At 43.8% G+C, this 27589-nt stretch overlaps 1 pseudogene; it reads right to left on the minus strand.

The window, feature by feature from the left end:
* Window positions 1-19299: 19299 nt before the first annotated feature.
* LOC109744906 (basic endochitinase C-like) lies at window positions 19300-20320 on the minus strand (annotated as a pseudogene).
* Window positions 20321-27589: the final 7269 nt, after the last annotated feature.

The raw sequence follows: 27589 nt of genomic DNA on the forward strand, positions 1-27589 counted from the left end.
CCAGGTGCTGTGATTGCTGCTCTGCTCCCCGAAAGGATTAATGCCATCCGCGCTTAAACCAAACCATACGTTCCTTGGGTCATTTGCAAACTCAGCCCGGTACTTTCTCTCGATTTTTCTCCACTGCGACCCGTCAGCGGGTGCTCTCAACTTCCGGTCTTTCTTACGGTCCTCTCTGTGCCATCGCATCAACTTGGCATGCTCTTTGTTTCTGAACAGACGTTCAACCGTGGTATTATAGGGGCATACCACATCACCTTTGCAGGAACCCTCTTCCTGGGGCGCTCGCCATCAACATCACCAGGGTCATCTCGTCTGATCTTATACCGCAATACACCGCATACCGGGCATGCGTTCAAATCCTCGTACGCACCGCGGTAGAGGATGCAGTCATTAGGGCATGCATGTATCTTCAGCACTTCCAATCCTAGAGGGCATATGACCTTCTTTGCTGCGTACGTACTGTCGGGTAATTCGTTATCCTTTGGAAGCTTCTTCTTCAATATTTTCAGTAGCTTCTCAAATCCTTTGTCAGGCATAGCATTCTCTGCCTTTCATGCAGCAATTCCAGTACGGTACCGAGCTTTGTGTTGCCATCTTCGCAATTGGGGTACAACCCTTTTTTGTGATCCTCTAACATGCGATCGAACTTCAGCTTCTCCTTTTGACTTTCGCACTGTCTCCTTGCATCAACAATGACCCGGCGGAGATAATCATCGGGCACATTGTCTGGTTCCTCTTGATCTTCAGCTTCCCCCGTTGCAGCATCACCGTATTCAGGGGGCACATAGTTGTCATCTTCCTTTTCTTCTTCGCTGTCTTCCATCATAACCCCTATTTCTCCATGCTTGGTCGAAACATTATAGTGTGGCATGAAACCCTTATAAAGCAGGTGGGTGTGAAGGATTTTTCGGCTAGAGTAAGACTTCGTATTCCCACATATAGGGCATGGACAACACATGAAACCATTCTGCTTGTTTGCCTCAGCCACTTCGAGAAAATTATGCACGCCCTTAATGTACTCGGAGGTGTGTCTGTCACCGTACATCCATTGCCGGTTCATCTGCGTGCATTATATATAATTAAGTGTGTCAAAAACCATTACAGAACATCATGAATAGATAAGTGACCAAATTAATAGAAGTTCATCATCACATTAAAACCAAAGTACATACATAGTTCTCATTGAACAACATATAGCTCTCCAGAGCATCTAATTAAACCATACATTGAAACTATGTAAAACATTTCAATGCAACAACAAATGCGATCATAATCGCAACCAAGGTAACAATTGATCCAACGGCATAATGATACCAAGCCTCGGTATGAATGGCATATTTTCTAATCTTTCTAATCTTCAAGCGCGTTGCATCCATCTTGATCTTGTGATCATCGACAACATCCGCAACATGCAACTCCAATATCATCTTCTCCTCCTCAATTTTTTTTATTTTTTCCTTCAAGTAATTGTTTTCTTCTTCAACTAAATTTAACCTCTCGACAATACGGTCATTTGGAATTTCCGGTTCACATACCTCCTAGATAAATGAAATCTATGTCACATTGGTCGGCATAATTGTCATAAACAATAAATGAACCAAATAGTTATAAAATATAATATATACCACATCCGAATCATAGACAGGACGAGGGCCGACGTGGGCGGATACCAAAACCATCGCACTATATAATAACAAACAATAATAAAAGTAAGAAAATTATACAAGTATCTATCTAAATCATACAAGTAAGAATTTTTCCTTTTAGAAGGAAGATAAGAACAAGAGGCTCACCACGGTGGTGCCGGCGACGAGATCGGCGCGGGCGATCGACGGCGGTGAAGACGGGGACGGGTCGACGTGACGGACCGCTAAACCTAGACAAATATTGAGGAAAATGGAGCTTCGAGGTCGAGCTTGGAGAGGAGAAAGCTTAAGTAGTGTGGCTCGGGCATTTCATCGAACACCTCATGTGCATAGGAGGTGAGCTTGAGCAACACACACCTCATGTGCATAGGAGAGAAAAAAACAGAGCAGTGAGCGGCTGGGGGTATATATGGGCCTCTCTTTAGTCCCGGTTTGTGGCCAAAACCGGGACTAAAGACACCCTTTGGTCCCGGTTCCAGCCACGAACCGGGACCAATGGATGTGGGCCAGGAGCGAGGACCATTGGTCCCGGTTCGTGTCTGGAACCGGGACAAATGGGTCCACTAGAACCGGGACCAATGCCCCACGAGGCCTGGCCGGCCCCCTGGCCTCACGAACCGGGATGTATGCCTCCATGGGTCCCAGTTCGTGGCTGAACCGGGACTAATGGGCTGGCCAGGCCTGGACGAAAGCCCTGTTTTCTACTAGTGCAAGCCAACTGCGAAACCACTGGTGAATCCAATGTAAACCAGACTGCGGGGGCCAACCCACCAGGGCCCACAGGTCATGACAGAGGACGAGCGCCGTGTATAAGCGCTTAGGTAAGTTTTCAGAGGAGTTTGACCAGTATGACACGGCGGGGCTTATAAACAGGTCGAGAGCCCCCCGGCTAGCGAGGTGGGACTAAACGAATAGCGCACGCACACGCCGCACTGCATAGCCGCCCAGACGAGCTATTTGGGCCGAAAAAAATGGCTCCGGGGGATGGCCCAATATAATAGTTCGCCCCATTACAAAATTCCAACCGATCACACATGACCAAATAAAAGAAACAAATGTAGATAATTTAAAAAAAAACCTCATAAGAAATCAGTTCAAAACAAAAGATGTAAAAAGTTCAAACACATGTTAATTGTAAGAACTAAAAAAATAAAAAAATACTTTTTTTTGGAAAATTAAACTTAGAAGATTGTAATAAAAATTTCAGAAACAAAATTTTAAAAGTTCAACTACTAAAATTCATAAGGTTCAAGTAAAATTAGTACTGTGCAGCAAAGATTAAATTCTTTTTATTTTAAAAAATACTAGAACTATCACTATTCAACCAAAAAAATAAAATTGTGCTATAAAATTCCTGTCAAATAGTAAGAAAAAATGCTCTACAACAAACGAATGCGGTTGGCCATTGACATCCAAAAATAGTTCAGTACTATCATTAACAACATGTAAGTTCAACAAGCTCAAACCCAAAAGGGTTCCTACAAACCATCATCAGCGTATATTTTCCGTGTGCGAGCTATGTACATGAAAATATCCCAGTAAAAACAGGATGCCCATCAGTTCAACTATAATTGTTCCAATTCAAATAAAAAGAATATATAAAAAGATAGTTGTGCTTGAGCAAAAAATAGAAAGCATTACATAAATAAAAAATAGCGCATACAATAACATACGAACAAATTGTTCCAAACCATCTGGTAATAACATAGAATTCAACCATCTCACATGCATTGTTTTAAAGAAAAATGCTGCAACATAATCAAACGCACACAAATCTCACAACCAGTGTCATTTGCCACATTTAAACCTACAACACATAAATTCTGAACGTCAGAGAGTCATCTTCCCTGGAGAACATAACCATAACCACATCTCCATCCTCAATTCCAGATTCTGCCACAAACTCCTTCCACCCAGTAGTTAGGTTGATGCAACCATCAAAGTCGATGTGGTAGGCAACTTCCATCAATTGATACCCATTTTTGTCTGAAGTCTCCATCTTCAGTATCCCGAAACTAGGAGCAACAATCCTAATTCTGGGTGATATTTTCTGCAAATGGGCATGGGAGTAGAAAATAAAGTGAACACCTGACATAACTGAATATTTACACAGATCTAGGAACTGTTGCATAACAAAGTGAAAAGAAATATCTGAACCAAAACAAAAAACACCAAACTAAGTAGTCATATGACCTGACTAAACTGAAGAAATATACATATCAATACCCCTACAGTAAAACATCTGACAAAAACAGAACAAGGATTATACAAAAATGGATAAATACTGTTAAATAATGAACAAATACACACACAAATCCCTACTATTAACTTCTGACAAAACCAAATAAAAATTATAGACAAACTATTGATAAAACTAAACTACAGATTCAGTCCATGGGATTAAAAATGAGACCTACAAAAAGAAGAAAACAAAAAGAATAGAAACACATACCCATGAGTCCTCCAAGTCCCCAACCGTCAGGCAAGAAACATAGGGTGCACGAAACCCATGGTTGCTGTACAACAGACACGAAAGTTGCCCACGGCGCTGACTCTCGGTGAGCTCCAAATCAGATTCATACACATAGCAGTCAGCTATGCGCGCCATCTTTACGAGACATCTGCATGAACAACCCTCCATGGGAAACACAGGAAAAGGGAAGAAAACAACAAAGATAAGAGGGAGGAACCTAGATCTGATTCTGGAAGAAGGAAGAAAAAGGAGGGGGAGACTGAGCCACACACCACACATAGATGGATAGAATTTATAGCTAGGAAGACTCGCAGATTATAAAAATAATAATAGGCAGGTGGGCAGCCAGCTGGTAGAAAATAGTTATATACAAGTCATACAACATTTGACCGCAAATCAGTTCAACTTCAGATAAAGCAGTCATTCAAAAGTGCACATAACAAACGTATGTAGATAAAACAACTCATTCAGAGGTAGACAGTTGAATTCATTTAGTCATTCAACCATCTGCTCCCTCACAACACAATCTTAAAAACATAAAAATTTAGTAGTTCGGTCATAACGATCAAAGAAACGACGCCATTTGGCCCTGGTGGATGGATGTGGAGCCGTGGCTGCTCTCGCCCTAGCCTAACTGATGATCTGAATATGGTTTCTTCCCCTGCCCTTTGGGAAAAGTAGCTACAGTTCATTGGAGTTGCAAGTATCCATCACCTCGCGCGCAAGGCGTCTGTTGAACTCTGCCTCACTTCCTCCTCGGCAGCACGTCGTGCCCTCTGCCTGCGCCTGCGCCTCCTCCTCCGCCTCTGCTCCGCTACTGCAGCCCTCACATTGACGGCATCCCCCTCCTCCTCTGTGACCTCTCCCAACTCAGGATCCATCTGGCTTTTCTTTGGTGGCAGCTGGTGGAATGAAAGTGACAGAGGGCTCGGGCTTTATACTCAAAGTGCAGATGTTTGGGTAGGCAGCCAGTAGAAAATACTTACTCCGATGTCAACGCATAGTAATACAACTTTGACACGGAGCAGTCCAACTACACATACGGCAGCCATTCAAACAACACTGAAAAACACACAACTTGACCAGATTACAAGAAAATCGTAGGCTACAGTCAGCCACCATACACCACCTCCGCCAACGACCAAATCACATGGGAATCCGGGGTAGAAAAAACTCAAGAAGCAAAATTGAAAACGCAAATCTATTCATACAATCCTCATCTCTCTCCCTGCAACGCCAATTCGAAAATAAAACATCAGAAAAAAAGAACACATTTGCATGGCAGACATGGCAAACGACCAAGAAAACCAAAACTTCCAATCAGAAATTACAGTGAAAGAATCTCCAAAAACTCTTACACACCGATTATTCTCACATCCAAATAACACATAAAACAATAAACCGGACGTAGAATCGATGGCTACGAACACCACGATAAACACCAACGCCCGCAACACCTCCGCCGCCAAATGCCCACACCGTCACCTCTGGTGACTTGAGATCAGAAAACACGACCAGGTGAGCGTGCGCACGTGCGAAACCCCGTACATGTCTCCTTTGGCAACGAATGGCCTGCAGCACCGCACCGGAGAACCCCCGGAAGCTCCCCGTTGAATCCCCTGTTTCCGTCCGTCGAAGACGCGGGAAGATCAGTTCAGGTCACAAACCTTGTCAGTCCAACCTGTAAACTACGTCAATTCAAGTAGAGTAACAGACGCGAAACAGAATAGCCCAGATGTATATATATATATATATATATATATATATATATATATATATATATATATATATATATATATACACACACACACACACAATGATATTCTCTAATGTAAGGCTTTAAGCAAGATGATATCCAATGTAATCTTTTGCGGTGTCTTTGTTAGGATCTGCTGGGTTATGGGTTTATGATCAGATTATTCATTGAATTTATATGTGTTTCATGATATTTATTTGCTGCGTAATTTTATATCTTTGTATTTCTCTCCGATATATCAGTCTACTTTGGCCATATTGATTGATCTTATTTTGTCTACATTACGTATTATATTGATGCTACTAGGGATAAAATGACGGGGTTTGGTCATATTGATTTATCTTATTTTGTCTACATTATGTCACCTTACTTAAAGCGTTACTCTGTTGAACATAATACTTTGAGATGCATGTTAGATAGCGGTCATGGGTGGAGTAATAGTAATAGATGCAGCTGGATTAACGGTCTACTTGTCACGGACTTAATGCCTATGAAACGATTATGCCATGGATAATAATCATAACTATGCTCAATTATATAAATTGCCCAACAGTAATTTGTTTACCCATCATAGCTATGCTTTCAAGAGAGATGCCACTAGTGATCCTATGCCCTCGGGGTCTATTCTCCATCAATACCAATAATCCTACAATTACTTTATTTGCTCTCTTAATTTTCTTTTTATCTTTGTTGCTTTGTTTGTCAGTTTTAATCTTGCAACTGGCAAGAACAAAAGGAGTGATTCCCCCCTTGCCTTTTTTGGGTGCAAGAAATTGTTGTGTCTATGTACATGTACTATTCATGTTGCTGGTGTGGCACCTCCTACTGGTTGAATAAACCCTAGTTCATAATTGAGGGAAACACTATATGCTACTATACTGCCTCACCATTTCTTTTCGGGGAAATCCAACAAATTTATCGTGAGTAGTAGTCACCAAGGTGTTGTTCCCATACATGCCCCCATCTTCCCTTTCCTGTCTCTTCCTGTTGGCATCGACCATCATGTTGGGAAGATAAACCTCGACGGCATAGACAGATGGCCTCCGGGAGAACCTAAAACCCTAACATGAGGGTAAACGTTTCCTACACCTGCTTCTTTTTTTAGCAGTTTTACTGCTACAGTGAAAACTGGTACATTAACATAGTGCTTCTCATGATGGGCGTGTATTTGCCAATATATTTTATACACGGCCTGGGTGGACGAAAATCTGGGCTACAGTGCATGTTGAGGCCAAGCCAAAAAAACTAAGTGGGCAGCCGCACAAAATTTTAGTACCACCTCGGATAAAAATAACATCTGAAGGCGGTGGACGGACAAATAAAATCCAAGAAATACACCTTCCTTTATTAATATTAGGTATTGATTCAAGTCGTTATATATGTCGCGTCTTATGCCAAGTGTGTGCAAGTCTCTCTTGTATTCATATGCATGTTTGTACACTACTTGGCCAGAGACGTAGCAACAACACAACCGACTTCGCTTAGGCTGGAAACTACAACTTTTATTTACTTACACCTAGAGTAGACAACCATGCACTCTAGAAACCTCTATCTCCTTTAGAGATCTAAGCCGTAATATTTAAGAAAACTAAAATAGATACAAGCCCATGCATATAATTTTAATTCATCTAAGTGGAATAAATTAATCTGCAAAGACATTCAACTTTCTTCCTCTTTGGCTATATAAAAACACTAAAGTCTTAGCCAATGATTTTGAAGAGGCATTATCTAAAAAATAATTAACTAACGTCATTTTGTACAATGTATAGTTTATATTTAGGGATCGCTTATGTTTATTATATGTGTATTTCATCATATCAATGATAAAATTACATATTTAAAATATTGTATCTTAGAATTTATATATATTACTATGTGTTTAGTTTGGCTATCACCCAAAAAATAGTTTTGCAGAATATAATAGAAAATCGTACCTGTTAAACTATTCATGGAGAAAAATAGTTTTAACAACAAAGGTAAAAATGTTTAGTATAAAGTTAAATCATCCAAAAATCTATTGTAGATGAACTTGCCATCAACAGTTCAGTAGCAGCGGATAAATATCAACGCTATTTAATAAATATCACATGGATGCAAATATATCTAAATGATACAAAAAATAGAACACTGAACTTACACAATAGAATATGATGATTGATGTTTAGTCGGCTTGAATGTCCAAAGCTCTTTCAAATCTTTCACAATTTTAGGCTAATCAGAGAAGTAACACCAATATGCAGATTTGAAGAGATTTAGACTCGCAAATACTCTCCAAGCCAAAATGTACCCAGCAGAGTACTGTCAGAGAAAATCTAAGAACTGCCCACCATCCCGAGCATCCGACGCACGGATGATATGATAGGTATTCTACATATCAAAGAATAACTGCGATAAAGATTGATTGCACTGCATGTGGTACCATTAGATGTAACAATGAGTTGTAACAAGCAGACATGAATGAGATTATTACAATTATGATATATCTTCCCTCGGTAATGATATCTCACACACGGAAGAGAAAGTAGAACTAGATACGAGTAATTCACCTTCATGTCTTCATCAATACAGGAAGTGACTGGAGTCCCATCATACTTAATCTCAGGGGTAATTTTCCCATTATGCAAATCTCAGCTCTAACATAGCACTTCCTGGAGCCTTCAATGAGTGTAGAGAAATAGAGAATGCGTGTTCGGGGAGTTGCCCATATATGTTGCCAAGTTGCTCTTTACTGGGTGTTTGCAAGAATCCAATCATGTGACAGATTCTGTTGAATGAATTGTTCACGATCGAATCGTTTTGGAGTTGTAGCCCAATTAGGAGGTATCGCCCTTTGTCTGTACCCATAGGGAAATACGGGTATGTCCTGGGCATGGGCAAGTATAATAAGGCCAGGAATTTTCAAAAGCATAACACAAGGATACCATCTGAATTTTAGTATACCTCATATGATGACTGGAACAAGTGCTGCACTCACTACACCAACAACCCCCTATAACAACGAATAGTTTGCGATGAAAAATAATATTATGTTTCTCTTAGCCCACGTATCCTCTCCTACGTCTTTTTTATTTGACCTCTCCCACGTCTTTTCTTTTAGGATCACCTCTCCCACGTCTTGAGCGAAGAGTCTTCGTAGAACTCTAGTCTTCCTCCGCCCGTAACACAATCTTCCACTACTAAAATCACATTTTTCCCGCATTCCAATACTTCATCGAGTTCATTCTATCGGGAACTTGGCAAACTTCTGTCTGTCGAGTTTGATCCAGAATTGAACTGAACAGTAATAAGCAACTCCGCAGAGCACTGGCTTAGCCTGGTCCAAACGAAAAACTACTCGGTGAAGAAAAACATCTCGGCAGAATATTTAATTCGCCGAGTTCCAGTCATAAAGAACTCAGTAAATCCTAAGAGGTGGGCCATGCTATGCAGCAGGCGACGGAGCCATGATGACGACCTTTTTTGCCGAGTTTCATCCAACTGAGACTCGGCAAACATTTTTTATTTTTTATTTTCTTAAATCGGAATTCTGTGGGACCCATCTTTGCCGAGTCCCCAATAGAATAAACTCGGCAACTATAGCTAGTAGTTTAGTCCCACCTCGCCGCGGCGTCCAATTGCGGCAAACTTGAGTCATCATTGCACCCTTTGTCGAAGATCTGACTGTCACCTACTCAAATGGCATTCGTGGTCACAGATTGTATCCCTTACAAAGTGAGAATTGATGGCTGCTCGGCTCTTTTTTGAATCATTTCATCACGTTTCATCGGTTCATACTGCCTGTTTGGGTCGCTGTTTTTTTTTTCGGACGTCCACCCGATGTTTTGAGCGGGTTTTGCGGCGCCCACTAGGACGTCAACTGCATGCAGCATGTATATCAAAACTTAGCTCACGGCTAGGATACCGGCTACGTACATACGAAACCAGTGGAAAAAGGCGTATCCGGCTTGTATGTGGATGACGAGAATGACAAAAGCTCGCCGCAACAGGTGGACTTCGCGGATGCAATTTTTCTAGCTTGAGAAGTACTATTTCAGAAAATAAATGGATGAATAAATTTCCCATTGTTGTGTGGGTATCTCTCGACTCCATGTAAAGGTTGAGAATGTTGCCATCTTTATTAAGAACACGTCCTTTTGTGTTTGTTGTTGTTGATACAGGACACACTTGACCCAAAATTGATTGCGGCCATAATACTTGGATCTTGAGCATGTTTCGTGTTGGATATATAGATATATAGATCTATGCATCCATGCTTTCAGTTTCCTTTTTACCTTGGAAGTAACTTTTGCCAAACGGAATTCATGGCTAGAAAGTTGGATTTTATGATAAATATGGGGTCAACACAACTTCCTTATTTTATAATGAATTAGCAGGGTTTTGCCTATTTGGAGACACCAAGCGAGACCGAGAAGGGATTGGAGCATCATCGTCATCATCGTCGGAGCGACGTTGCCGCGATTCTAAAACCTACTACACAAAGGACGAGAGACAAGAATCCCTTCCGATTTACCTCACAACACCAGAGCAACCGTCAAAGCTCAAGGAGATAGGACATTGATCTTCCGGTGGATATGATTCATATCTAAGGGGCTTTATCTAGAAATCAGTGGCAGAGCCAGTATATAGAGATTGGGACCAGATGAAGCAACAAACATAGTCTCATCCCTCTATAATTACTGCTTACGCACTGATTATTACTAATGTAAATCTAGTTTTACCACATAGTGAAACCAATAGACCAAATGATGAAAAAAATCTCAATTATATTATAAGTGAAGGAACTTTTACTTTATTTGGAACCAAGCCACTTTGTTGACCATACAATTGAAGACAGAAGGAGCCCACATAATCAGTACAAACAAAGAACCGAAAGAGTTCTGTGTACACAAACAGGGTAGCCCGACAAGATTAGCCCAAACGAAGATGTGGGATTTCATTTTAGTTATGTTAGTTGCATGTTTTTATTTGCTCGGGTTCTCAACACAACTAAATCTTGCTTATTGCCAGAGCTATGGTAAGACTCGCCTACAGAGCTGGGAGTTGTGCGACAGCCCATTCAACTTAGTAGAACCTTCTCTTCCGGTTTGTATGGTTTGGGGAAGGTTCCGGGTCAGTTTTTTTTTTTACTTTGGTTCTTTGCCGGTTTTCTGTCTTTCTTGCTGGTTTCGTTTCTTTTTTTGCTATTCTTTTTGTTTTATTTTTTCTTTCATTTTTGAAAAAAATCATGTTTTTTTCATCCATCCGTTTTAGTGTATGGACATATTTTATATGTCATGAGAATTTTAAAAATTGCACGTACAAATTTTTATATTCATGAATATGTTTACATACATGTCAACATGTTTTCAAATACATCATGAAAGTTTTTCGAATACATGCTAATTTTTTATATATAAGTTGAACATTTTTAAGTCCATGTTGAACATTTTGTAGTAAATGTTTAAATATTTTTACATTCATTCAAGAACATTTTTTAAAACGTTTGTAAAAAAATTAAGTGTTATGGACAATTTTTAAATGATATATACACTCAGGAACCAAAGGGTATTTCCTTGCAGAAAGGAAGCGCTTGAAGCTTCATCAATTTTGGAAGTCCTAAGTCCGCCAAGTTGCTGGCTTTATTTATGCTTCAGGCTGTACCCTACCACGCATCAGGGAGAAAAAATGACTAACCGAAAATCTAACTTAGTCACCTGACTCCTAGCCGGTCCGCATATCTTTAGATTTTTTACAATAGCTATATGTAAGTCACCTGAATTAAGCATTTAGATTAGTTGATTTTGGCGTGAAGGGAGGAACAACTGAAGGGAAGGAAGAAGCTTTGACAGGGAAGCCCTCTGGTTCTATCTTAGGGTGGCAGGCAACCCTGATATCTAACTTATGATGGCATGCGACCCATTATCTATTGTTGGGGTGTTGGGGTGGTGTAGGTTTGCCAAGAAAAACTGGTCATCATTGGGGTTAGAGGGATGGCCGAGGGAGGCGACAGCACGACGGTTAAGGGAAGGGCGCGGGAGCTCCGCCGACCATGGGCGGCGAAATCTGTCGGTTCGGCATGGGCTGAATAGGCGGTATGCACCATTCAAAGCCACATCATCAATTTTCAACCCTTTCTGAATTCATTTGCTATTTTTCATGCATTTACTGATTTTTCAGAGCTAAATGACCCTGTAATTGAAAAGCACTACAAATGAACTCTGAAAAGGTTGAAAGTTGGCATGGTATCATCATTTCACCCAAATAGCATGTGCTAGAAAGTTGAGAGGGTTACGGCAAAAACTGGATGCACTTCGTGTACAAAATAGATAATCTCTTTCGAAGTATCAGGGTTTCGGACGAAAATTCATCTGTTACAAAAGGCATTTCACTTTTCTAAACTTATTTCAACTCCAGACCTTTTGTGCGTTCAGTATGCACCATTCAAAGCCACTTCATCGATTTTCAACCCTTCCTGACTTCATTTGCTATTTAATGCATTTACTGTTTTTTTGAGCTAAATGATCCCTCAAATTGAAAAGCACTACAAATAAACTCTGAAAAAGTTGAAATTAGGCATGGTATCATCATTTCACCCACATAGCATGTTCTAAAAAGGTGAGAGGGTTACGACAAAAACTGGATGCACTTCGTGTACAAAATGGACAATCTCTTCCGAAGTATCAAGGTTTCAGACGAAAACTCATCTATTACAAAAGCCATTACATTTTTTAAAACTTATTTCAACTCCAGACTTTTTGTGCATGTAGTATGCAACATTCAAAGCCACTTCATCAATTTTCAACCCTTTCTGACTTCATTTGCTATTTTTCATTCATTTACTGATTTTTTTGAGCTAAATGACCCTGAAATTGAAAATCACTACAAATGAACTCTGAAAAGGTTGAAAGTTGGCATGGTATCATCATTTCACCCACATAGCATGTGCTAAAAAGTTGAGAGGGTTAGGGAAAAAACGGGATGCACTTCGTGTACAAAATGGACAATCTCTTTCGAAGTATCAGAGTTTCGAACGAAATATCATCTCTTACAAAAGCCATTTCATTTTTTAAACTTATTTCAACTCCAGACTTTTTGTGTGTTCAGTATGCACCATTCAAAGCCACATCATCAATTTTCAACCCTTTCTGACTTCATTTGCTATTTTTCATGCATTTACTGATTTTTTGAGCTAAATGACCCTGAAATTAAAAAGCACTACAAATGAACTCTGATAAGGTTGAAAATTGGCATGGTATCATCATTTCACCCACATAGCATGTGCTAAAACTTTGAGAGGTTTACAGCAAAAACTGGATGCACTTCATGTACAAAATGAACAATCTCTTTCGAAGTACTAGTGTTTCTGACGAAAACTCATCTGTTACAAAGGCATTTCATTCTTTTAAACTTATTTCAACTCCAGACTTTTTATGCGTTCAGTATGAACCATTCAAAGCCACGTCATCAATTTTTAACCCTTCAGAGTTCATTTGCTATTTTTCATGCATTAACTGATTTTTTTGAATTAAATGACCTAAAATTGAAAAGCACTACAACTGAACTCTGAAAAGGTTGAAAGTTGCCATGGTATCATCATTTCACCCACATAGCATGTGCTAAAAAATTGAGAGGGTTACGGCAAGAACTGGATGCACTTCATGTACAAAATGGACAATCTCTTTCGAAGTATCAGGTTTTCATACTAAAACTCATGTGTTACGAAGATATTTCATTTTTTTAAACTTATTTCAACTCCAGACTTTTTGTGCGTTCAGTATGCACCATTCAAAGCCACTTCATCAATTTTCAACCCTTTCTGACTTCATTTGCTATTTTTCATGCATTTACTGATTTTTTTGATCTAAATGACCCTAAAATTGAAAAGCACTAGAAATTAACTCTGAAAAGGTTGAAAGTTGGCATGGTATCATCATTTCACCCACATAGCATGTGTTAAAAAGTTGAGAGGGTTACAGCAAAAACTGGATGAACTTCGGGTACAAAATGAACAATCTCTTTCGAAGTATCAGGTTTTCGTACGAAAACTCATCTGTTACAAAGGCATTTCATTTTTTTAAACTTATTTCAACTCCAGACATTTTCTGCATTCAGTATGCACCATTCAAATCCACGTCATCAATTTTCAACCCTTTCTGACTTCATTTGCTATTTCTCATGCATTTACTGACTTTTTTTGAGCTAAACGACCTTGAAATTGAAAAGCCCTACAAATGAACTCTGAAAAGGCTGAAAGTTGGCATGGTATCATCATTTCACTCACATAGCATGTGCTAAAAAGGTGAGAGGGTTACGGAAAAAACTGGATGTACTTCGTGTACAAAATGGGCAATCACTTTCGAAGTATTAGGGTTTCGAACGAAAAGTCTTCCGATACAAAGGCATTTTATTTTTTAAACTTATTTCAACTCCCAACTTTTTGTGCGTTTAGTATGCAGCATTCAAAGCAACGTCATCAATTTTCAACCCTTTCTGACTTCATTTGCTATTTTTCATGCATTTACTGATTTTTTTGAGCTAAATAACTTAGAAATTTAAAAGCACTACAAATGAGCTCTGAAAATGTTGAAAATTGGCAGGGTATCATCGTTTCACCCGCATAGCATGCGCTAAAAAGTTGAGACGGTTACGGCAAAAACTGGATGAACTTCGGGTATTAGGATTTCGGACAAAAACTCATCTGTTATAAAGGGATTTCATTTTTTAATATAACCTAATAATTGCCAGATTGAATATAATGATAAAACACACAAATATTAAACATCAGAAAAATGAATCACTGAAAAATCTGTTTTTAAAGTAAAGTTATTCATAAACTAGTGATTCACACTAATTTCAAATAATTCAAATTTAAACTATCCAAATTTGAAAACTACTGGCACTAACAGAAAGTTATAATTTTTGTGACCTAAAGCAAAAAAGATTCACTCAGAATCTCTAAATAAAGCAAAAAAACTCAAAAACAAAAGAAAATAAATAAAGAAGAAAACAAAAATAATTGGAAAATAAATAAAAAATGCCCGCCTACTGGGCCGCCACGGCCTGCATACGACTAGAAACCCAACCTCTAGTTGGGCCAGGATGCAGGCCCGTGCGGCCCAATAGCCCCCACAGGGCAACACACGTGCGGTAGGCCCACAAGCCCTGCTTAGAGAGGAGTTCAATACGGATGCAGCGGCGGGGCTTATCAACCGCTCCGAACCACATTCGCTTGGCGAGGTGGGACTAAACATCGACGCACCTCACATGCCAGCACACCACCTTTAGTCGCGGTTGATGGCTCCAACCGCGATTAAAGACCCCCCCTTTAGTCGCGGTCTGAGCCACCAACCGGGACTAAAGGCCTGGCTTCCCGCCGCTTGGCCTAGTGAAAATTCACCTTTAGTCCCGGTTGGTGGCTCCAACCGAGACTAAAGGTCCCCGCACATATATACACCACTTTAAAAATTTCAGAGCTCTCTGCTTCTCATCTCGACGCCGACCACTACAACGCCGCCAGGCTGCCGCCGTCGCCTCCCCCGCGCCTCGTCGTCACCGCCCCGACGCCAGCCGCCCGTGCCCCCTGAGCCCGACGCCGCCACGGCCGTTCCCTCGACGTCGTTGCTGCCCCCGACTCGTCGGCCGCCCGCGTGTCTCTCCTCCCCGATCCCGATCGACGCCGCCGTGCCCACGCCCTCGACATCGTCGCCGCCCCCCGACGCGTCGGTCGCCCGCGCCTCTCCTCCCCAAGCCCGAAGCCACCGCGCGCCCGCCCCCTTGTCGTCGCCGCCCCCAACGCTGGCCGCCCCACGCCGCCTCCTTCCCCGTGCCCCCTCGTCGGCGCCGCCCCGCGCCGGCCTCGACCCCGCCATCGCCGGCCGCGACCTCACCCACTGTGAGCTCCAACTGTTCTCCGACAATTTGTTTCATAGATTATTGTTTCTTTTTCACATGTATATATTTGTATATATATGTATGTATGTATGTATATATGTAGTGGTGGAATTTGCATAGATTGTTTCTTTTTCACTAGCTAGTTTTTTTGTTTTATACTTTTAATGTTATATCATATCATAGTATATAAATATATGCATAGAAAAAAAGTTGCATAGAAAAAAAGTTGTATAGAGGAAATATGCATAGAAAAAAGTTGCATAGAAAAAAGATGTATAGAAAAATATATTTGTTGTATTTGCAAAAGTTTGTCTTGTGTTTGCAAAATCAAGAGAACAAGAATTACAAAAATCATAATCAAGCATTTAAAAAATGTTAAATTTGCATAGAATTTGTTCTCGACGTCTACGATGCTGGGCGCGCATCCTCGTCGTCGCATCTGGGGCGAGGACCTGCTTCAGATGCACCATGTCCGGGACAGGGCTCCGTTGGGCTGGCACTGGGAGGTGCTACCTTCCGGGGCGCGCAGGTTGGTGAGGAACCGGGCGCCCGCCGTCGACCAGAATCTTCTTTGGTGGCGTTTGCATGGGCCACTTTCGGTGCGGAGGCAGCCGACCCCGCCGGAGGTGGTACGTCGCCGTGTCAGGGAGGAGGACGAGCACGTCCATCACTACATGGTTGCGTTGGACAACAGGTTCTGCAATACCTGGCAGGTTCTTCAGGGATCTCACCCGAACTATGATCTTGTGAGGTTTCCTTTTCTTTGGGTGTCCACCGCCCGCGCCTCAGGAACTGCGAGTGATGTTATATATATATGATAATATTCGAGATGTATTAGTGATAATACTGGAGACGATGTATTCGAGATATATTAATTATTCGATAATATTCGAGATGATGTATTCGAGATTATATTCGATGATGCATATTATCTGGAAGTTATATCGTGCACAAAAAGAGAAGGAGTCGAGCTCGAGCAAGAGCCAAGCAGTTGGCAAAAAAACGGGGAAAACGGTTTCCTAGCTGGGAGAATAGGCAGTGCAATCAATCCCCCCCCCCCCCCCCCCCGCTCATTGTACAACCACATGGGAGTACCGCCGATCAGTTGGTAATAACCGATGATCATAGAAGGCAGGCTAAAGAGGCCGGTGTCACTGTTCAACAACTCCTAGGAATCAAGGAATTCCAAACGTTTACAGAGGAGGAATTAAGATGGAAATTTGCCCCGGGCAACATCTCGCCAAGCCCGAGGAGATCCCGCTTCTATCAACGAGAATGTATCAATTGCATGAGTGGTACCTGAGAGAAGTAAAGAACAGACGAGAGTACCTCATGGTGAAAGTCAAGGAAGAGCATTACTTCCATGCAAAAGATTTATGGGTTGAGTTTCCAGAAATGTTTCAGTTATTCAATCAAGATGCACTCAACAAATCTATCGTCAGTTGCTATTGTCTGTAAGTGATTTCTTTCTGTAATTTAAGTCTCTAGCTAGATGTGCTCGTTCATTACCTATAATTATCCACACTATTCTTTTCTGTGGTATTATGCAGAATGAACATGTATGAAATGAAAAGAGGTGGATGCTAGGGCATTGGGTTCAAGAGACATTGTCAATTGAATGGTCGAGAAAAAACACAGAGAGAAGCTTGCTAGAGTTTTTGAAGGGACTAAATACCCAACCAGAAATACTACTTCCTTACAACTTCGGGTGAGTGACACTGTCTTGTACTACAAATTTTGTTTTTGCTTACTAGATGTTGCTAAGTAGTGTAGTTGATGAGTTATGCACATGCCCGCTTAATTATACAAATGTGTGCGCATGCAGTTTCCACTGGATCTTGCTAATCATTGAAGTTGACGAGGGAAAAGTTTAAGTACGAGACTCGCTAATTAAAGACGTTAATGACTACGCAATCGTGAGGGGATGGTCGACAGGTAATTTCAATCATTATCGCATTATGTCGGCCTCTTTAGTTTATTTCCTGATATCAACTAATTAATAACTCCTTTATTCAGGGCTTGGCAAAAATTTATCAAACATGTTGAAGGCGCATGGAAACAACAGCTGAAATGGGTGGGACCCAATGTAATTAATTAAGTAGTACTAGCTAGCTACGTCCATGCATCTCTTTAATTCTAGTTTCAATATCATTATCATGCTTGATTAATTATTATCGGATTGAATTATATTGTCGTAAAGGCCTTAGGCAGGTGTAGGGAAATAATTTATGTGCATACTACGTTTGCTAGAACATTCGCATGATGACGTCCGAAAGGACCAAAGATGATAGACAACTTTGGGTACGTTTGCCGGAGCAATATTCACAATTCTTTTTATCATGATCTAATATATATACACACAACTAATATATTCATATTGATCTTATTTTTTAATAAAGATCCAAAAAATGCGGGATAAGCTTCTACCAACGGTTCGCGTACGAGCAAATCAAAAGGAAACAGCGGGATTTTTGCTCGACCAGGTGATAGATCCCAAAGGAGAATACCATTACACCTAGTGCCTCCATGTAATGATGTGCAAATTGTAGGAGAAATTGTATATACCAAATTATATATATATATATATATATATATATATATATATATATATATATATATATATATATATATATATATATATATATATATATATATAGTAACGCTAAACTAAGCGTGAGTGTAGAATAGCTTATTCTACATCCAGTAATGGTACATACAAAATATAGTAACACATTATGTAAAATATAGTAATTTTCGTAAAAATGAAGTAAATTACAAACTTAGATAGTAAAAAATATATTTCCTAATTACTATATTTTATACACCGTTTTACTAGATTTTGTATATAGCGTTACTAGGGGGTGTAGAATAAGCTATTCTATATATATATATATATATATATATATATATATATATATATATATATGTGTGTGTGTGTGTGTGTGTGTGTGTGTGGTCGTACGAGAAATTCGATGATATATATATGATCGGTTCTACGAGAAATTCTATTTATATATATGCATAACGTGTATAGTATATAGTAGCGTAAAATATGTTTGAAATAAAAAAGAATTAAATGAAAACGCAAAATGAAAATGAAAATAAACAATAAATCCAGAAACCCCTAAACCTTTTTGTCTCGGTTGGTGTAACCAATCGGGATTAAAGGCCCCAGCCCCCCGGCGCGGGCTCGTGCCACGTGGTGGGCCTTTACTCCCGGGTCGTAATGAACCGGCACTAGGGGGGGGGGGGGGGGGGGGGGTTAGTCCCCACGCCCTTTAGTGCCAGTTGGTGAACCGGGACTAAAGGTGCTTACGAACCAGGACTAAAGCCGATTCTGCACTAGTGTCCTCCCGAAAATCCAGAAATAAATTCAGGATAAATTCGAGCACCAGGACTTAAACCTTAGTGGGCTGGAAATACCACTGTCCATCTAATCATCCCAACCACAGGTTGATTCGCATCCACAGGATACATTTAAGATAATTTATTGGTGCTCACACTTACACATGCATAGATAAGAACCCACAGTAGTACCACGCACGTAGCCCTTCATGTAACTGTCCGTTTTCACTGTGATGCGAGCCCGTTTTCACTGTGATGCGAGCCCAGCCAGGAGCCCGTTTTTGAATGACCTCTGGTTGTAGCAGTCAAGGTTGCTACCGTAGCCGACACCGAGGACATCGCAGTAGCGCTTGTAGAATCCGATCCGGTCAACCACCTCGGGGCTCTGCCCCTTTCCGCACTCGATCTCACCGTTGATGATGCTGACGATGACGCCGTAGCCAGGCGTCCGGCCGGCGGCGTCCACTGACCCGTGGTCACAGCGTGCGACGCCGGCTTGTTTGCTTGTGCCGTCATCCAGAACCACAACGCGGTCTTGAACGACACCGTTGGGTTTGTCGCCACTAGGTCCGGGTTGTTGAGCAGGTCCACCCCGATAGCGCGCCCTGCCTGGCCGTAGTTGTAGTTCCAGGTGAGCTGGATCGGGCCGCGACCGTAGTAATTCTTGCCTGACGCGTACGGCCACTCCAGCTTTGACTCGCAGTAGCTTTTCGGTGTGTCATTCCCTTTCTCTTGCTTGAAGCAGTAGCCCCAGGAGTAGGGGCCGTCTGGTGCCGTGGCCCACCCACCAGTGGTCTCGTGGGAGGTCTGCCCGAGGAAGGCTGCCACCTCCCGCTTTCGCGTCTCCGTGCTCCTGGTGGTGCCGAAGGACGGGTATGCGGCGGCGGCGGCAAGGAAGGCGTCGTAGGTGTAGAACCCACGTGCCAGGCACGCCCCGTCGTTGCGGTGGAGAAGGAGCCGCTCGAAGAGGTCCCTGGACAGGATGGACGACAAGCCCTGGTCGCCGGTACCACAGCCGTTGCACCGGCTCTGGGAGCCGGCGCCGCAGTAGGGATGGTCGCTGCCGCAGAACCCGTATTGGCTGCAGCAGAACCTGTATTAGCTGCAGCAGAGGCAGTATGCGCACGTCGAGCCGCCAGCCTGCGAGCCGCACTGCTGGGCGTTCACGGCCGTGGCGAGCGCTGCGGCCAGACCTATGGCCATGATGGCCGCCACCCTTCGGGCTCTCAGTGCTGTGGTGGACTTCATCGCTCCTGCTAGTACTACGGTGCCGGATAAGGCCGAAAGTGTCATCACTTATAGAACTTGTGTGTGGAAAATCGGTGGAGAAGATTCGCGGAGGTAGGTGCGTGACACGCCATCGCAATCACGCATTGCTCATCGTTTGAATTGTGGAGCATGGCAAGCCACATGAAGTTTCCCACGTCTAGTTTCTTCACTAGTACTCCTACGAACACATGACCAGGTCCTTCATAATTGAAATGGACCAGAAATTGGTGGATCAACCACGTTTGATTGATAAATTAGTTAATACTACATGATTTTTAGAGAAAAGGCTGGGCCAGGCCTGAGAAGGGCTTGGACCTAACACGGCTTTGAATTAACAAAGCCATCAAGGATACATCCAACATTACAAACAAACCGAAAGGAAGAAGAAACAGGGGATGCAACCCCAAACGTCAGGTACAAGGTGAAGAAGGTAAGCAATCGACTATGGAGCCAGGAGCAAAAGCTAAAGCAACAAGGTCTCGCCCGTCAGTGCATCTGAAGCAGAGGAATCACCGACGCCCAAGCACGAAGCACATCAGGGAGCTGCAGAAGGACGAAGTTGCCACCGGAGACATGGCCGAAAGGGCAACACAGTCGCCACTGGAACAAACCAGCTCACCAGGATCATCTGCCCTCACAGCCAACACATCACAGTCGCCGAAGAGGGGACCACTATCTCCTCTCGCCCAGGCTCGAGGGCGCCGCACCGCCGGACCCACTGGAGCAATTGGGGAAGGAGCACACGCCTGGAAGAAACGACAGACTTGCCCGGAGCAACGACACAGAAGATAGGATGGCTGCCACAGGAACCGGCCGAGCACGCCACGCACACCCACCATCCCCACTCCCAAAGCGGCGCAATCAAGAAGGTGATGGCGCCATGGCGCCGCCGCTGACTAGCCATAGGGGCAAGGGTTTTCACCCGGGCGTAGGGGAAGGGGAAAGGCAGGGGAAGATGTACGTCGGCGCCACCACCAAGGAGGGAATGGCGTCCAGGACGCCATCGACGCCGTGACCGCCACCGACGTCCAGGGGTTTCCCCCCGACAGTCTCCCTGCCGCCACCACCGAAACATCCACCCGCATCAACAACATGGGCCGCCGGAGATCCAGGACGGACGGAGGTCGTGCGCCGCGCTTGGACCGAAACGCCTCAGATCTGATGAGGGGAGCCCAGGGCTTGTCCTCACGCCACGAACAACGTCCACCGGGACGTCGCTGCCCGCGCAGCCGAGGGGATCCGACCACCCTCACCGACGAATGCCCCCCGCCGTCGAAGGAGCGCCACCCACACCAGCGAGGCCGCCGCCTCAGATCCGGGCCCTCACCACCGAAAGGGAGAGGCCAAAGGCCTCACCCCCACCCTCACAGGCAGCCACGCGGGGGCCTGGCGACCACCTCCGGCAGCGGCGAGGAGCAAGGGAGGGAGGGGGCGGCAGCGCGGGGGAACCCTAGGTCGCCCCTGAGTCGCCCTTGAGAGAGCGACGTGAGGGAGAGGAGGGGGGCGGGCTAGCTTCCACTCCCCACAAATCTTGCTGATCTGACACTCTCTAGTTAATACATGATGAAGACGTACACTGATCGGATTGGTGTTGCCAAAAACATGACACACGATTTGCGTGTTATGACTCCTCCAATGCACATGTGCTTAGATGAAGTGCATATTAAAAAGTTTAGCAACTAAAACCGCCTAACTTGTTGTAGCTAACCTCCCTTCATTTAGTGATTTATCAACTAAACTCTTGCACCCATGTGAGCTTCTTCTACTTAATTGTTTTTTCTTGATTCACATGCTTAGCATTGTTTCTTTATGTGGTCAACATACTCATCTCTCTCCACTTAATTATTTTGCCACATTAGATTTTTAGTCAACATGGCAGTGTTAGCATCAATACAAGGAGGAGGATTGGAAAGTGTCTTACTAATATTCCGCAACTTTGTGTTGTGTACTGTATATTCTTTTGCGGAAAAAATTCCGATCTATTAATCAACTATCAAGGTAGTATAAAGTACACCAGAAGTAAAATTTACATCTTGTTCCGTAGACCAACTAACGATGACTATAAACACTGGAGCGAGCCGAAGGCGCGCCGCACTCATCACCCTCCCTCACCGAAGACGACAAAACCTTTTTGTAGTATACAGTCAGAAAGTCGTTGTGCTAAGGCCCTAGAAAAGCAGCTCGCCAGAACAGCAACTACCGCTGATCAAGAGAAGCGTAGATCTGAAGGATCTAACCTGTAGACATGAGACCAATGAGGAACGAAGTCCTGATCGACCTGGATCCATCGAAGACAAACGCCGACTATGACGAGATCCGCTGGAGACAAACCTCCACATGCCCCCAACTATGCTAGAAGCATCACGAAACGGGGGGTGGATGGGGATAACCTTATTCCATCTTCAAAAGTCCCGCTGCCACCTCATCTCTCTGAGTAGGACACAAACCCTATCAAAAATTTAAAAAACATAAAAGACGAAGCTCTGCTATCGGCAAAGGCCAGGATCCACTGCGCCTCCATGGCCCTAAAGACGAAGAGGATGAGGCAGACTGCCGACTACGCCAACGGGGGAACACAAGAAACTAGAGAGCTAGTCGCGGCTAGGTTTAGGAGGCGGCCAGGTTGCGTGCGTGGGTAATCTAAAAGGAAGTCTCTGTCAGCTAGGTTGTGTACTTGTCTACGAAACTGAAGACCTCAATACTCAATCTATCCCAAACAACATTGAGATTATGACATTGGAAGAACAACCATATTGAATCGACCCAAACTTGTCTGTTATGAATGGAGTTTATATCGTCTGTAATCAATTGTAATAATAACACGGAGTGTTAATGTGTGATTTTGTGCCTCCGGTGGTAACCGCCTGTTCCCCAGGCATTACGCCTTAGTAGGGAACGCAGATCGATAAAGAGAAAGATAAGGCTCTAGCTAAACAAGGGCCCTGGGCCCACCGGTACTCATTTTCTTTTTACACCCATAAGGAGGTTTTGGGACCCTAAAAACCACCCAAGGGTCGCTGAAAACTGACGAAGGTAATGTTCGCTATTAAGGGATAGACCTCGGATTTTTTCAGAGCCTCGGGTTCGAATAGGACCTCAGGTCCTCAAGCTGACGCCGAGGAAGGAGTCTTGTCAAAAAAAATAACCTCCCATTTCTCATTCATCGAAAAGGGCAAATGATCGCAATCGGGAAGGCCAAGAAAACCTTGGTGCAAAAAATATAGTCAGAATCGGAAGTCGGCATGAAGGATGGAACTCGCCTACAAAGCTGAAGACTCAAGTTTGAGAAGTTATTTTGAAGATGCCCGATGTCCTCGGCTTCAAGACCAATTCAACGGCTACTGTTGGTGTCCACCGATTATGGGCTGGGCCGAGGAACCCATAAAGACTAACAGATGGGTCCTACGGGCCATGGCCTTCAACGTAACCAAGATGAAGATCTCCTGGAGGCCTGGTGTACACTTCAAGCGCATTTAAATGATTGGCATGTTTATCCCTAGATTGTAACCAACCATGTGTTGACCCTAGATAGCCCCGGTGCTTATATAAACCATGGGTTTTAGGTCTTAGAGGCACGAATACACCCTTTAGAGCCTAGAACACCTTCATACAATATCGAGGTAGATCAGATTCTACTATGTACCCCATCACAATCAATATATCAGAAGTACGATGTAGGGTTTTACCTCATCAAGATGGTCTTAACCTGGGTAAAATGTCGTGTCCCTACTTCTCCTGTTACCATCTAGTTTAGATCACCAAGCTTGGGACCCCCTACCCAAGATCCGCCAGATTTAGCACTGACAATGTCTCTACAGATATAGTTGTTGTTACATATGCATTGTTGCTGTGCATGTTTTCCTGTTCATCTAGCATGCTAGATTGTTGCATGCTATTTTTTGTTCTAGTCATGAATTATTTACTGGAATTTAAAAATCATGAATCTTAGGACCGACCCGGCCGTTGCATGCGCCAGAGAAGGAAGTGCAGCCTAGTCGCCGGCTAGGGTTTGGCTCACAGTCCACCGAAATCCCATGCTGCATGACGCGAGCGAGACGAAGAGAACCGACTCGGCCGCCGCAAGTGCAAGAGAAGGAAGTGCAGCCCGGTTGTCGGCTAGGGTTTGGCTTGCAGTGCGCCGGATCCCATGCCGCACGACCCGAGCGAGACCAAGAGAACTGACCCGGCCGCGGCAAGCGCTCAAGAAGGAAGAGCGGCTAGGGATTGGCTCGCAGTCCACCGAACCATGCGTCGGACGACCTGCACAAGACGAAGAGAACCGGGCCCACCGCCGCAAGCGCCTTTGAAGAAAGGTTGCCTGGCGGAGGCTAGGGTTTGGCTCGCAGGCCGCCGCGGGGGCCGACACAGGAGAGGGGGGCGCGGCGTGTTGTCTGTCTTCCTCTTTGGTTTCATTGAGACTTTGACGGGCGTATCATCTCATAATTGGAAATGAGTTGAGCAGGAGAAGCAGTTAATGAAACGGCAATAGATGGCGATGCGTGTAGCCTCTGCCGAGAGGTTGGTACGTGCATGTTGGACGCATGCATGCATGACGTACGTATACCCAGAGTGCACGAGGATGGCGCCCGGCCGGAGAGCCGAGGAAAGATAGAGAGATAGGTGGACTGAGGCCGGCCAAGTTGTAGACGTACCTATCGCACGAGGATCGCCGTAGTGGACGATGGCGGCAGCGCTGACAGGCCGGAGAGGAAGGAGGCGATCCAGTGAGGCCCTAGCGATTCGTTTGATTGATGATGCGGACTCGACCGACTACGGGGAGGAATCGGCCTCTCTCCTGGGAAACCGCCTCGATGTGGAGTTCGTAACGAGGGTTGTACGCTAAAAAAAACTAACTAAACTTTAGTACCACCTCGGGTACCTACGGAAAAGAGGGCATTATTGAAGCCTATATATACACAGCTCCAAGAACGCGTCAAAGAAGAAGATTTCTATTAATTACAAGTACTTAGAAGAGTATAGAAGATTATATATTGGCGGCCGCTACGTGTCGGCCGGCGGATATTTTGGAAACATCCGCCGCCTGTACCACCGTCCGATACGTGGCTCGACAACCGTCCGATCCAACTACCGCGCGTGTGCCTATTCTTGTAGCAACCACTCTGTTTCAGAAACAAAAAACCCTGTCCGCCATCCAGACACACCTGTGCGCGGCGCCAGCCCCCGCCATCGCGAAAGCGCTGTTGCCGGCGTGCTACAGGAACTGAGGTCGTTCACGGAAAATCCTGCAACACAATGGCGCACCACATCGCACGGCGCACGCTGGGATCCGACACAGATCGAGCAAGTCGCGGCCCCTGCTTCAAGAACAGCCGTGGTCGTCGTTCTCAGCTCCGACCGCCGCTGGAGGCTTCCGCCGCGATCTGGAGTATCGTCATGGTTCACAACCCCCCCCCCCCCCCTCCCCCCTGGTTGTGTTTCCTGAAACTACTTTGACAAGATCAAATCAGGGCAGCTAGGTAAGTTTTTGAATCCGAATCCCTGAGCTGCGTGTCACTGTAACTGCTGTAGATCCTATTTATTAGAAGCGGGTTGTGTTGATTCATGCGTGTGGCAGCTAAAAATGAAGTTTCAGAATTATGTGGGTGAAGCCAAGGCACAACCCTAAACCCCTGCCTCCTTCTTGTATCTCTGCAACATGTATCTGAAACATCTCATTTTTGTTGTTTATCAACAGAAGAAACACATAGCTAGTTGCTGTCTCTGGTTACAATTTTTTTTTATGAATGGCATGGATTGCATGAATTTCTGAAACAGCAAAATACAACTGTTGATGCCATGTATGTGTCTATACCATGTATCTATCTAGGCCATGTATCTGTTGATGCATTGCAGATGAAATTCTGAAATTATGAAATTCCAGCAATTCTGAAAACTTTGAAACAGCAATATAACTCTTGATGCCTTGTAGATGAAAAAAGTGACTGTTGCACAACACCTGCTATATTTTATGAAAATAAAAATGTGTGCCTCATTTCAGGAAGCTGCGACTGAAGGGGAAGGGAGCTATGTCCAAGGGAACTTCTCTGTCCATGATAATGAAGATTCAGGTGGTTTGTTGCATGCTGATGATGCGATGCAAGATAATTCAGATGATGGAGATGTTTCGTCACAGCCACTACCACCCTATGTTGGCATGGTCTTTGACACAATTCAGGATGCAAAGAAATTCTGCAATGACTATGCCTTCAAGTTGGGTTTCGGGACACACATATCTTTAACAAAGTACAGCCAGAAGAAGGGACAGAAGCAAGAGGATGTCGTAATTATCAAGAGGGTCTTTGGGTGTGTGCACGCTAGAAAAGATGATAAACCGGAAGCAAGTAGCACCTCGGAGAGTATTGCAACAGAAGCAAGCAACACCAGCAGGCGGCCTAGTGCTGCTATGGATATAACAAGAAAACGCCAGAAAAAACAGGAATACATCCAAACAAATGTTTTCTTATGATCTGTTTTGTGGCCCTTGTGTCCTTTTGTGATGCTACAGATACAACATTGAGCGCCAAGCTGCTGGTTACTACACACGAAACGTCTTTGACAAGTTCCAGAAACAAGTCACTGCTTCTACCGGCTACATTGTCAACCAAGATACCGAGTACCAAGGGCAAGGTCTCCTGTTCAAGCTAACATCAAGCTCATATGAGAACCCAAAGCTCTATTCCGCGCATGTTATGATTGATGAAGAGGTGTTTCAATGCAGCTGCCACTACTTTGAGATGAATGGCCTGGTTTGTGCCCACATAATAAGGGTGATGGTGCACCTCAATGTTCAAGTTATTCCGCAGTGATACTTGTTGGATAGGTGGTCTGAAGCAGCAACAACAAGCATGGCCAGAACTGGGCGATTGCTGGACTTCGGGCACCCCTCCACAAACACACTGAAATACAACTCCTTGTGCCGAAGGTTAACATGGCTTACCTCGAATGCATGTTGCAATGACGATGCTTACAAAATATTGGATGAAGCAATAAAGGTTCTTGAGTCTACCATCGCAGCGGCGAGGAGAGGAGCACTGCCAGTACAGCAAGCAACACAGCAGAGTGAAACACCACCACCACCAGCTGCCGTAATGGAAACATTGCATGATGACCTGCCACAACCAGATATGCTATAGAACCCAGCTCGTGTGCCTAAGAAAGGGAGACCAACTGAAAGAGAAAAGAGGAAGAAGACTTTGGTATAGCAGCGAGATGACAAGATGAAGAAGA

This window comes from Aegilops tauschii, chromosome 2 (assembly GCF_002575655.3).
Source record: "Aegilops tauschii subsp. strangulata cultivar AL8/78 chromosome 2, Aet v6.0, whole genome shotgun sequence".
Classification (NCBI taxonomy): Eukaryota; Viridiplantae; Streptophyta; class Magnoliopsida; order Poales; family Poaceae; genus Aegilops; species Aegilops tauschii.